At 35.5% G+C, this 13,674-nt stretch overlaps 1 protein-coding gene across 2 annotated transcripts in view; it reads right to left on the bottom strand.

The window, feature by feature from the left end:
* Positions 1-13,674, bottom strand: part of per (period circadian regulator) — a 280,779-nt gene that overhangs the window by 205,301 nt on the left and 61,804 nt on the right. The gene's annotated exons all lie outside the window — the stretch shown is intronic.

The following is a 13,674-nucleotide window of genomic DNA, read 5'->3' as shown; positions in this document are numbered from 1 at the left end:
AGTGTTTTCTAAATTATTCAATAATTTGTGAAAGAGTATATTCTCTTCTGGACCTCTCGCACATTATGTTAGTAGTTGGTAGATTACTGTATGATCTAATATTAAAATGTATTTTGTCTTACAAGATCAGAAGTAAGATAATACACAATAACCAATGCCTCGAACAAGTGCAAAATTTCAATTATCTGGGTTGTGAAATATCTTATCAAAATGAAAAAGATGTGAACAAGAAAATTACCAAATTTACACAAATTCTAGGAATAATAAACACTGCATTAAAAGCTAAATTAGCACAAAAATCTACAAGAATAAAAATATATAATACACTAGCATTACCCTCCCTTTTATACGGAAGCGAGATTTGGACATTAAAGGAAAAAGACATGAACAGAATCAAAGCAACGGAAATGAAATTTTTCAGGACAGCAGGATATACTCTTTTAGACCGAAAAAGGAATGAAGAAATTTTAGAACAATTAGAAGTAGAGTCAGTAGAAGAAAAAATCAGCAGATACAAATTCAATTGGCTGGATCATGTAAGAAGAATGGAAAATTCAAGAATCCCAAAAATTATGATGCAATATAAACCTAGAGGACATCGTCGACCAGGAAGACCTTTAAGAAGACTGCTAGATGGGGCCGAAACAGGTCTACAGAGGCCTAATTCGTGAAGGATGATGATGATGATGATGATTTTGTCTTACAAGATGAAATTCATTGCTCTGATTAAACAGTTTACTATTCACGAGACCTAACCTAAAAATGTATTTTGTTTGATCACGTGAAATGATTAGTATGAATTCCAAAAACGAATGCCACTTTGAAATGTCTGCTTTAGAATATTTACTCCATTATTGTAATAAAAGTCTAAACACGAAAGAAATTAATTAAAATGTGAAATGATATTTCTATCGATTACCCAAGAGCATGTATCACACGTAATATGTTACACTTATTTACACTTAGCCTACTTGACTATAATCTTGAAATTTTAACCACAACACAAAGCAACACATACAATAACTATTATGTTTTAATATTAATATTGATATTAATTAATTATTAGTATGTTTAAATTTCACTAGCTTCCAGTAATCGGCTCAGAAATATAGAACAATTTGAATTTTCAGAATTTAAACTACCGTGTCACTGCTGCCAACATAACAGTTATAAAATCACTACCAGTTGTAGTATTTCTCAGTAAACAAAATTCGAAACGAAGTTGGCAAAATAAAATTCAACCTGCAAACTAAAAAATCACCATAATCCACTAGCTTATGTAGTAATGGGGGGAAAATGGTAAGGTTTCACCCTTAGGGTATTAAGTAAGCTGATCCTGACTATACTAGGGAACAGAGTATTTTTACAAATTACAATTTCTAGTTACGACACTATTTTACTGGAAGTGCGAAATGTTATGTTATGCAATAGTCTTACTCAAGTTCCTCTCATAATTATACTCGTATTAATTTTGGTTACTGTAACAGCCGATCGTGGTGGCCACAAAGGTTAAGATTCGCAGCTAACACACAGCGGGAAAGCTAAGATCGTCGGTTGGAATCTCACCGAAGACATTGATGTTCATAGGTTGTCGATATACTACCCTATGTCGTCTGCGGTGGACATCCATTGTCACGCTGACTCCAACTCATTAGAGTCCCGCCGTTTGTGTATGTGTAGTATATTATGTTACGAGACCTTCTGAAGAAGAAAAGGGCCCAAACGGGGCAGTCAAGTCACTGATGGTGAAGGTTACCATAACAATACACTTGAACGTTCATCAATTTGGGACCACAGAATTTATAACCACAAGTGATGAAAGTGAAACGATAAAAAAAATAATAATATTACAGTCATACACGGAAACAAAGAGGAAGGCAGAAAATAGGAAAGATTGGAGAATGCTGGGTTTGCAGTAAAAGACCTGCCCTTGGGTAGAACGCAATGAATGAATGAATGAATGAATGAATGAATGAATGAATATTACAGCTATGTATTCTGTATCTTATGAATGGTATGATTTTTTAAAATGTTCTAATGAAAATGTTCCTTTTTTTTTATTAAATGCTTCCAATTTCCAGATACACATCGTTACTTTTTTCAGCATTGGTCCCGATTTCCAGTTGCCGCATTGTGTATTCCTTTCGAGGTGAAAAATACGTTTTGCAATGTGTCAAAATTTAAAATTAATCTCCCTACAAGCGACGCCTACCTCAAGACAGCCGGCAATACTTCGTTAATTACTTATCATTAGTTATAAAGCGACTTCTTAACCCTTAAATTCGCAAGTATCCTATAGAATACAACAGGTTAATAGGCTATATATATATATATATATATATATATATAAAATTTGAATTGGTAATGGAAATTACGGGAAACGGCTGAACGGATTTTAATGAGTGACCCCTCATTTTCATGCCTGGCATCCAAAGTTTTTCGCAAAAATAGCAGTTTTCAGTGAAATGTCAATTTTCCTACATAATTTTCCTATTTTCCAAAATCCATCTGTTGTCAGTTTTGAGAACTAATTTTATTGAATCACGGCCGACTTGATTGAATTTCAGAACAAAACACACACTACAATAAACAATGGGCTATTACACGAAGGCCATGACCTGCAGGATTGCCGACATATTTAGAGCTCAATTCAATTTGTTATTAAAAACTGATTCTGCAGTGTATAATTTTCTGAGTACAGCTGTGTATTGGATATTCAAATCTACGAAGCTTGAGGTGCTTTGATGACATTATTACCATTAGAAATTAAATATTATTATAGTTAATATCATGATGCATCTATTTTTCATTAATTGTACATAATATTGATGCTATATTGATGACATGAAAGTGAAACGTTTTGAGGTTATGTATGTAAATGTAGAGAATATCTTAATTGAGATCTTCATTTCTATAATTTACTGAGTGGCTGCTATATATAACTACAAAACTTAAGATAATAATATTGTTATTAAAAGTCAAATATTTTTATACTTATTAACCCAGTGGGGTTGGGTCTTTTTCATATACTTAATGGCGGTGTAGTGTAGATATTGATGTGTGTCATTGTCTTCAGTATTGGCTCGAGAGAGCGCAAAAATTACAGGTCCTAAGGAAAGATCAAAAGGTATTACTTACTGATAAAATAAGAGGCCTAGAAAATTTTGTAGTCTCCAGATCATTTCAGCAAGATGTCTTAGTAGGATAAAATGATTTTACGCTCTACATTTCAAGTTCTACATGCAGCAGCTATACGAAAATGCTATTGTTCGAAAGCTTAGCAAACCTGACATTTTTTTAACTTTTGCCTACAATCCACAATGACCTGAAATAGCTACTGCTATCATCCTGACATTGATACTTGCGTTTTCGCGTTGAAACTCAAAAACTGAAGTTGGATAGGTTCAAGAGAAAGTATTTGGCCTAAAAAAATCCATTCAGAGGAAGTATGTTTCATTATTATGGAAGCAAATAACTATCAAAAAGACAAGTATTCTTCACTGAAAATAAATCTGAAAAAATTTTATTTGAACGTCTAACGAACTTAGTTTGCAGCAGCATTTGCTGCACAAGCCACTAATATGCTATAATTTTAATAGAACAATATAAAAAAATTGGTAGGAAAATTAAAATTTCACAATACTATAATATTGTACAACATATAAAATATGGACATTGCGATAGTTTTTTTCTTTACGGTCCGACAAGGTTTAATAAACTAGTGTGAAAAATGAAGCTTTGCCAAGTTAAGGGTTAACAAAACAACCACGAACCGGAGTTGCACTCGGGCACGGTTTCCATCCCCCCCCCTTTGAGCTGATTAGCTGGTTGGGTTTGTTCGAAGTTTACCCAACCGTAAGGCGAATGCCAGGTAATCTAAGGCGAATCCTCGGCCTCAGCTCGCCAAATACCATCTCGCTAATACCAGTCCCATCGACGTTAAATAACCCTACAGCGTCGTTAAATAATCAACCCCCTGCTGTATCACAAAAGAAAAAAAACTGTCTTATATTTTCTTCTGTTCTATGTACTAAATAGCATTCGGTACATGTAGGTTATAGCATCTGACTGATTTATTATTATTCATGAATTTCAGAAGTAAATCTAGAAGATTCTCTGACTGACTTAAGTAGAGAAAATGTTTACGTCTGTCCAGCATGAATGGAAATATTATAGGTCACGTCTCTATTGATGTACTGGAAATCGTACGAATTTCCATTTGTAATCGCAGATGTTAAGTAGGACGCCACTCATATGCGTGGACCATGACGACAAATGTACAGGAATGACACAAATCCTCGTCCCTGTGCCCTTTGTTGATCTCAGCTACTTGGGCCTTGGTTAGTGTCTGTGAAGCGTAACTGGTAACTTTGACAGAGATCATTAACGTGATTGTGGATATTTATTTAACGTATTTTGTACACCATATGAGTTACACCAATTATGATGATAGAGAGATAAAAGAACTAACGAGGCCGAATATGCCAGTTTCGAAATCCACAGTTCCCTTTGCTGACAAGTAGTTGCTGAAACAACTGCGATTCGACAATGCTGAACTATACGGGGTTAATGAATTAAATACTATTATAGTCACGATCATGCCATGGTATGAAAGAAAAATTTCACAACCTCGAGCGGGAATCGAACCTGCGACTTCCTGTTCTCCGGTCAGGCGCTCTATCACTGAGCTATCGAGTTCGTCTCACGCCCCGCTCGAGGTTGTGAAATTTTTCTTTCATACCGTGGCATGATCGTGACTATAATAATATTTAATTCATTAATATGTCATATCAACGGACGTATATACGTCACCCAAACATCGTAAGATGAAGATTATACAGGGTTATTCATAAGTCTGTAAAAATCATTTTAAAGTTTAATAACAAATAAAGTATGCAACATATCATGGTAATTGGCATGCTGATAGAGAAACTCTCTAAGTTTTTTTTTTTTTTTTTTTTTTGATAAGAAAAACCCGCTCTTAGTTGCCATGATTTATCGCTAGGTGGCAGTATTTATCAATAATGACAAAATGACGTTTACTAAACGTGAGCAATCGTTTTCTATTATGCAAATCTGGCTTTCAGGTAGTAACTCCCTATAAAGCAGATTTGAATCATTTCAAGGAAAAAATTGTTCCGGGGCCGGTAACATTCGTTACTGGAGTTACGTTAACAGAAAAGCCACAATTTAAGTCACACAGTAATTGTGTGCACTCATAGTTGAGTTCTGGCGTCTTGTCAGCTCACTTGAGTTGTATGGATATAAAGGAAAAATTGTGACGGTGTCGTGTATAGTTCCTGGGGTAGCTCAGTCGGTAGAGCGTTCGCGCGCTAAGCGAAGGGTCCCGGGATCGAAACCCGGACCCAGAACAATTTTTCCTTGAAATTATTCAATCGTTTTGTATGTTGGAATATGCAAGGACCTCGTCAAAGATTTGAAGTAGACAGTTTCGCTGACTTGCTCATTCGCGACGAAGCAACTTTTCATCTCTCCGGAAAAGTGAATCGGCACAATGTGCGCATGTGGGGAACTGAAATTTCCCGCGCAGTCATAGAGCATGAGCGAGACTCACCTGAGGTGAATGTCTGCTGTGTGATTTCGAGAGAGAAGGTGTATGGGCCATTTTTGTAGAGCTCACCGTCACTGGGATGATTTACTTGGACATGTTACAAAACTGGCTGATGCCTCAGCTGAATAAAGACAGCAATGATTACATCTTTCAGGAACATGGATCTCCTTGTCACTATCGCAAAACGTGCGAGAGTATCTTAATCAAATTTTGCCACAGAGATGGATCGGACGCACAGGACGAGAAGCGGACGTTAATGAACTGGCCACCACGATCACCGGACTTAACTCCGTGTGACTTTTTATTTTGGGGGTTTGTGAAGGATATTATCTATGTGCCTCCGCTCACCGCTGATCTCCAGGAACTTCGCCACCGGATTACAGCTGCCCTGGCTCCGGTTAACCGTGCTATGCTAGCGAGATGGATTACCGCAGCATTTGTGAGGTATATAACAAAATTTGGAGAGTTTCTCTTTATTCTAGTGCAAAGTAATTTGTTATTCGTTGTGTAGTTTAGTAGTTATGAATTTTTTTAAATTTTCACGGACTTATGAATAGCCCTATATAACAACAGCACCAGTACCAGCAGCAAAACCAATCGTCTTTCTGCATGATATGTGAATACAGTCAGTTTAATGGGAACACTGGTACACTGGAATTCAAAGATATTTGATCTACAATTTTCCACCCGTGTAAGAAAACTTTCTAACTACAGGATAAGACAGTACCAAAGATTTAACAAATCAATACAACTATGAAATCTGCATCGACATGGGGAACTATTAATAATGGAATTCCTCAAGGATCAATATTAGGTCCCCTACTTTCTCTAGTGTTTATAAATGATCTTGCCCCCTAATAAAAGATGTAGGTTATCCCATATTATTTGCAGATGACACAAGTATAGTAATTACAGCCAATAACACCAACACATTCCAATCTTCAACAGAGGAAATCTCTTCAAAATATGTGACTGGTTCTCAGCAAAAAAAAATTGGTATTAAATTGTAACAAAACTAACATAATTCAATTTAAATTCTGTCCAAATTCAACGTCGCAAATTTCTAGCGCAATAATTAATAACAGATCCCTATTAGAAACAACAATCGAATCTCTTGGCTTAAAAATCGATAATGTGTTAAAATGGAAAAATCATGTTAAAGAAATTACCCGCAAACTAAATTCAGCTGGTTTTGCTATTAGATCTATGCAAAAGATAGTAAATATCAATACCTTAAAAACAATATAGTTTGCATACTTCCACTCGGTAATGAGTTTTGGAATAATATTCTGGGGAAATTCCACAGATAGTAACAATATATTTCTATTACAAAAAAGAGTAATTAGAATAATAGTAGGTGCGAAATCTAGGGAATCGTGTAGGACTATTTTCAAAAAACTACAAATAATGCCCATGGCTTGTCAGTATATTTTTTCATTAATAATCTTCCTCGTATGCAATCGTGAAAACGTTGTAACTAATTCAACAGTTCATAGCATAAATACACGTCAAAAAATGACTTTCATACTCCATCGGCAAGTCTATCGTGCTATCAAAAAGGAGTGCGTTATATGGCAGTAAAAATTTTAAATAGCCTCCCTATCGATATAAAAAATGAAACTCAAAACATAAAATTATTTAGGGCCAAATTAAAGAAGTACCTAATTTCTCACGCCTTCTATTCTGTAGGTGAATTCATGACACTCAATAACACTTCATGAAATTGATACTAAAATTTTGTGTTGTACTAGTAGACTATATTGTAAATCTCTTCTATATATATTTCATCTAGACTGTGACTATAAATTAAGACTTTATAATAGTATTAAGTTATTTGACTTGTTCCATATTCTAGCTATAAAGCAATGTATGAATTCCATGGAATGTTAATAAATACAATACAATACAATCGACAATATTTGAAATAGTTTCTCTAGTCCTCAATAAGTGGCATTATTGAGACGGTTAAAAAAGTGTTGTTTGAAATGATGATGCAGATTAAATATCAATTATTATCATAATTGACAATATCAGTGGTTTCCCGCTCAACCTAATGCATTTTACAATCATTAGAGGATGATGATATTTTAAATTCTGTAATATGGGCATATTTACAGTATGTAGACTACTATTGGTGACACTGACTGTTACCGTCACCATCTATTCATACTTATTTATAGGCTAGTATTCCAGCTACCTAAAGGCTGAAGTTCAAGACACATTGGTATAGCCTATAGTACGCCGAACACAGGTAATGCAACGGATAAGGATATAAACAAACAGGTCGTCGCTGCGTGTACGTGGAGTAAAGTCACCTCCCAACATTCTGAAGCTATAGGCCTACTAATAAACACATGCTTGAGCCGTGATGTTCATTTTCGTCGTGATCTTTGCAGTGAATAATAACGTGCATTCTTAAGTTACGGAACTTGAACATATGCGGATGTCACTTGAAATTATTTTATATTACCAAGAATTTATTTCAATAGCACATGACGTTATTGGTGTATGATGTAGTACAAGATATTCTCATTGTCTAATATTTTTTCGTGTTTCATTAGGATATTGAATGTCGCTCATCACTAAAAACCCACTAATTTTCTATGTACTTTTCTAGAAATTTCCTAAAATGTAGATTATGTAATTAATTAATTGGGATGTTGGCACTAAACATCTTGGTAGGCTACACAAATCCATGCTAAACGTCGCTCGAATTAATATCTTCATAATTTTCAGATTTTTATGGTAATGTACCGTTTCTTTTGGATTAGTGCAACACACTTTATTTGCCTCTTGGTATTGCCACAGTCTACGAAGCTTGAGTTTTGAGGGTGTTAGAAACAATAGATTGTGACGGTACTATTTTGCATTGCCTGTAATGAGGCGATATTAGCGATCCTAGTGGTGAGCAACTATCTAATGTTTAGTTGAAACAGAGCTTCCGGGCTAAGATGCCGTGGTCTACTGGTGCTGACGTTACCAGACGTTGCTACAGTTGCTACAGGTATCCCGAGCAGAAGACTTCGACCGAGGATACCTAACCACTGAAGATGTCTGCCGTAGAAGTAGACGAAACGTCTGGTAACGTCAGCACCAGTAGACCACGGCATCTTAGCCCGGAAGCTCTGTTTCAACTAGACACCGGCCGTGAAAGCCTGCATGCTAAGATTATCTAATGTTTGCATATTGACTACGTATTGAGCTTCGCGACTGTATATACTAGACTGTGGTATTGCAGTGTCTTTCAGTGCACTGTTTTTCTCACTTTTACGTTTATTTACACAATCTATAATATAAACACCCTCAATGAGGGTGACCATAAAGATCCAGAATAAAAGCACTACAGAATAATTTAGAAAGAGAGGAATTGTTTAGTAAAAAATTCAGAGAAATGCAAACCCAACACTATCATCAATGGCCAAAATATAAATGGTAATGTAATATTTGGATTGCATCCTTAAGAATATTCAACAAAGTTTTTTGAATTTCAAAAAATCTGAGTCCGAGTGCTTTTAAAATATCACATGTGAATTTAGGGAGTGTACCACGTGCACCAAACAAAAGACTAGTGGGAATGTTACATTTCTCACTTAGATAAGGGATGCAGGACTCATAATTGTTGTCTATATTGACAGTGAAAATATTAGTTCAAATATCCTCAACTATGCCCTGCAATATTACACACTTGAGCGTCTTACCTAAGACATTCTACCTCTGCAATGACCTTCAATCAGCCATAAAGATGTAGTTATATATTTAAATAATAGTAAAAGCAGTGATCGATAAGACTACTCACTATGACTGCGTTCCGGTATTGACTTTCTAGACGAAGAGGGCAGAGGCTGCGTGAGTAACTATTTTGTATATGAACGTACTGTACCTGCACTGTGACGTCACACATAATTCGAATCGGAAAACTTCATTCCAGTTTATAGGTAGCTGGAATACGGAGCCTACTTACTTACAAATGGCTTTTAAGAAACCCGAAGTTTCATTGCCGCCCTCACATAAGCCCGTCATCGGTCCCTATCCTGTGCAAGATTAATCCAGTCTCTACAATCATATCCCACCTTCCTCAAATCCATTTTTATTATCCTCCCATCTACGTCTCAGCCTCCCCAAAGGTATTTTTCTCTCCGGCCTCCCAACTAACACACTATATACATTTCTGGATTCGACTATACGTGCTACATGCCCTGCCGATCTCAAACGTCTGGATTTTATATATTTCTTTGCCCACAGTTTTCTCATTCTTTGGCTGTGGGATTCTTTTCTCTCTTCAGTCCACGGTGTTCCAGTTTTTTTCGTAGCTTTTTCTTCTTTGTCAACTTGCCATTTTATGAACTTTGATTCCAAAGATTTCTCTGTTTAAGATGTCTTCTTGTGTGATTCCTGCTATTTTAAGTCATTTTTTTATTTTGGCAATCCATTTTATAGTATCTGTTTGTGCTTTACTATTATTTTCATAAAATTCAACTATTTGTTTTGTGAGCCTGTCAAGGTTCATCCTTTTGATATGTCCGTGAAATTAACATTTTTTTTTCTACTATCACTATGAAAGTCTGTGATTCTTTTTCTTGTTTTCTTTCCAGTCTGTATTGTTCACCTATGACCTTTGAGCCTAACATTTTCCTTAAGATTTTGCATTCTTTTTCCTCAATGTTTTCGAAATTTGCTTTTCTATTCAACATTAACGTTTCTGCTCCATACAGAGAGTCTGGTTTAATGACGTGTTTATAATGTCTTAATTTTGTATGTTTGGCTATGCACTTTTTGTTGTCAATATTTTGAGTGAGCCGAAATGCTGTCTCCATTTTTTGGCATCTTATTTCGTTCGCTTTTGTTTCAACTCCATTTTCCTAATCAAATCGCCGAAGCATTTACATTGTGGGACTCGTTTAATTCTACCACATTTTGGTTTCCATATATTTTTGTGCTTCAAGGTAACGTATTCTGTTTTTTCGAAGGATATCTGTAGACCGATTTACTCCGCGATTTCTTTTTTCTTTCTTCTTTTAACAGTTCAATCTGTTTTTCAGTTGTTATGACGTCATGAGGTAAAATTGCTAAGTCATCTGCAAAGCTAGGCAATCTATCTTTTGTATTGTATTGTATTGTATTGTATTTATTAACATTCCATGGTATTCATACATGCTTACAGCTAAAATATGGAACAAGTCAAAAAACTTAATACTATTATAAAATCTTAATTTATAGTCACAGTCTAGATGAAATATATACAGAAGAGATTTACAATATAGTCTACTAGTACAACACATAGTTTTAGTATCAATTTCATGAAGTGTTATTGAATGTCATGAATTCACCTACAGAATAGAAGGCGTGAGAAATTAGGTACTTCTTTAATTTGGCCCTAAATAATTTTATGTTTTGAGTTTCATTTTTTATATCGATAGGGAGGCTATTAAAAATTTTTACTGCCATATAACGCACTCCTTTTTGATAGCACGATAGACTTGCCGATGGAGTATGAAAGTCATTTTTTGACGTGTATTTATGCTATGAACTGTTGAATTAGTTACAAAGTTTTCACGATTACATACGAGGAAGACTATTAATGAAAAGATATACTGACAAGCCATGGGCATTATTTGTAGTTTTTTGAAAATAGTCCTACACGACTCCCTAGATTTCGCACCTACTATTATTCTAATTACTCTTTTTTGTAATAGAAATATATTGTTACTATCTGTGGAATTTCCCCAGAATATTATTCCAAAACTCATTACCGAGTGGAAGTATGCAAAGTATATTGTTTTTAAGGTAATTTTCCTCAGCATAATGTAATTAGATGATTAATTTTGAGGGTTGTTTTTTGTTTACCCTACTCTTGTATTATTTTTAATGAGATTAAATGCGCACAAATATGCATACGGTGAGTTAATTAGTCTGAGCAAAACTTATTAAGCGATGAACGTCTTTCAGCGCACTTTTCGACGTGGTATCGTTCACATGGGTTTTTGCACAATTCGCACACGCATTTTTGGTTCGGCTCGTGGAAACTCTTCGTGCTGCATACCTTGTGATGGAAACCACGGACTGCGTATCGTGTTAGGATGTGCCTCATCTCGTAGTTGGGTCGTGTCCACTCCCTCGTACACATGGCCTCTGTTGTGTAGAATTCGCTGCGGATGTCTTTCCTCTTCTGCTGTAGTCCTTGGAGCGTAGTCTGGTGCTCGGTAGTAGTAGCTGTCTTCTAATGTCTTCGATGAAGAGAGTCTCTCTCATTAGGGCATACGTCATTCTCGATGGTGCCGTTTTTCCGACTCCTAGCACTCTTTTCATGAAGCGTGCTTTCACTGTTTCTATTTGTGCCATGTCTCTGCTTGTAAGTTTTCCCAAATTATGTCCATTCCATATGTTGCTATGGGGGTTATGACTGTCATTGCTGTTTCTGTTGATAATTGCTGGAGGAGGTTGATGCTGTATATTGCTCTAATTGCTGCTGACACTTTTTGTTGTACGTGTATTCTGAAGGATTTTATGGTTGTTTGCAGGGTGGTGCCTAGGCAGGAGAATTGCGATACTTCTATTGGCTCGCTGAGATGCGTTAATCTGTCATTTGCGTTGGGCTTTCCTCCCTTTCTGAAGGTCATCTGCTTAGTCTTTTAGGGCCGTATTCATAGACATTCTTAGCGCGGTCTTTCTGTGGATGATAAGCGAACTAACGTTTTTCGTATTCATAAACCAGTGTCAGCGATATATGATATGATATGATATGATATGATATGATATGATATGATATGATATGATATGATATGATATGATATATGAGATATGATATATGACATATGATATGATATGATATGATATATGATATATGAGATATGATATGATATGATATATGATATATGAGATGAGATACGATATGATATATGAGATATGATATGATATGATATATGATATGATATATGATATATGATATGATATATGATATATGATATGATATGATAAATGATACGATATGATATATGATACGATATGATATATGATATAATATATAATATGATATATGATATGATATGATATGATACGATACGATACGATACGATACGATACGATACGATACGATATGATATGAATCCTGTTTAGCACGCTCGTAGTCCAGGCTAGCGAAATTTCTATGAATGGCACCCTTGATGATTTATTTGCAGGCAGTTTGTATTACTTTTTCAAGTACATTAATGAAAAGTAATGGAGAGAGTCCATCTTCTTGTCTTACTCCTGTTTTCACTTCAAAAAGTTCTGAAATTATGCTTTTCCAATTCACTGTGGGCTAAAGCAAAGAGATGCACTATCGCCTTTACTTTTAACTTTGCTCTAGAGTATGCCATTAGGAAAGTCCAAGATAACAGAGATGTTTTGGAATTGAACGGGTTACATCAGCTGCTTGTCTATGCGGATGACGTGAATATGTTAGGAGAAAATCCACAAACGATTAGGGAAAATACGGGAATTTTACTGGAAGAAAGTAAAGAGATAGGTTTGGAAGTAAATCCCGAAAAGACAAAGTATATGATTATGTCTCGTGACCAGAATATTGTACGAAATGGAAATATAAAAATTGGAAATTTATCTTTTGAAGAATGGAGAAGTTCAAATATCTTGGAGCAACAGTAACAAATATAAAAGATACTCGGGAGGAAATTAAACACAGAATAAATATGGGAAATGCCTGTTATTATTCGGTTGAAAAGCTTTTATCATCCAGTCTGCTGTCAAAAAATCTGAAAGTTAGAATTTATAAAACAGTTATATTACGGTACCGGTTGTTCTTTATGGTTATGAAATTTGGACTCTCACTTTGAGAGAGGAACAGAGATTGAAGGTTTTTGAGAATAAGGTGCTTAGGAAAATATTTGGGGCTAAGAAGGATGACGTTACAGGAGAATGGAGAAAGTTACACAACACAGAACTGCACACATTGTATTCTTCACATGACGTAATTAGGAACATTAAATCCAGACGTTTGAGATGGACAGGGCATGTAGCACATATGAGTGAATATAGAAATGCATATAGAGTGTTAGTTGGGAGGCCGGAGGGAAAAAGACCTTTAGGGAGGCCGAGACGTAGATGGG

Source organism: Periplaneta americana, chromosome 11 (genome assembly GCF_040183065.1).
Source record: "Periplaneta americana isolate PAMFEO1 chromosome 11, P.americana_PAMFEO1_priV1, whole genome shotgun sequence".
Taxonomy (NCBI): domain Eukaryota; kingdom Metazoa; phylum Arthropoda; class Insecta; order Blattodea; family Blattidae; genus Periplaneta; species Periplaneta americana.
This window is presented reverse-complemented; position numbering and strand designations above follow the sequence as displayed.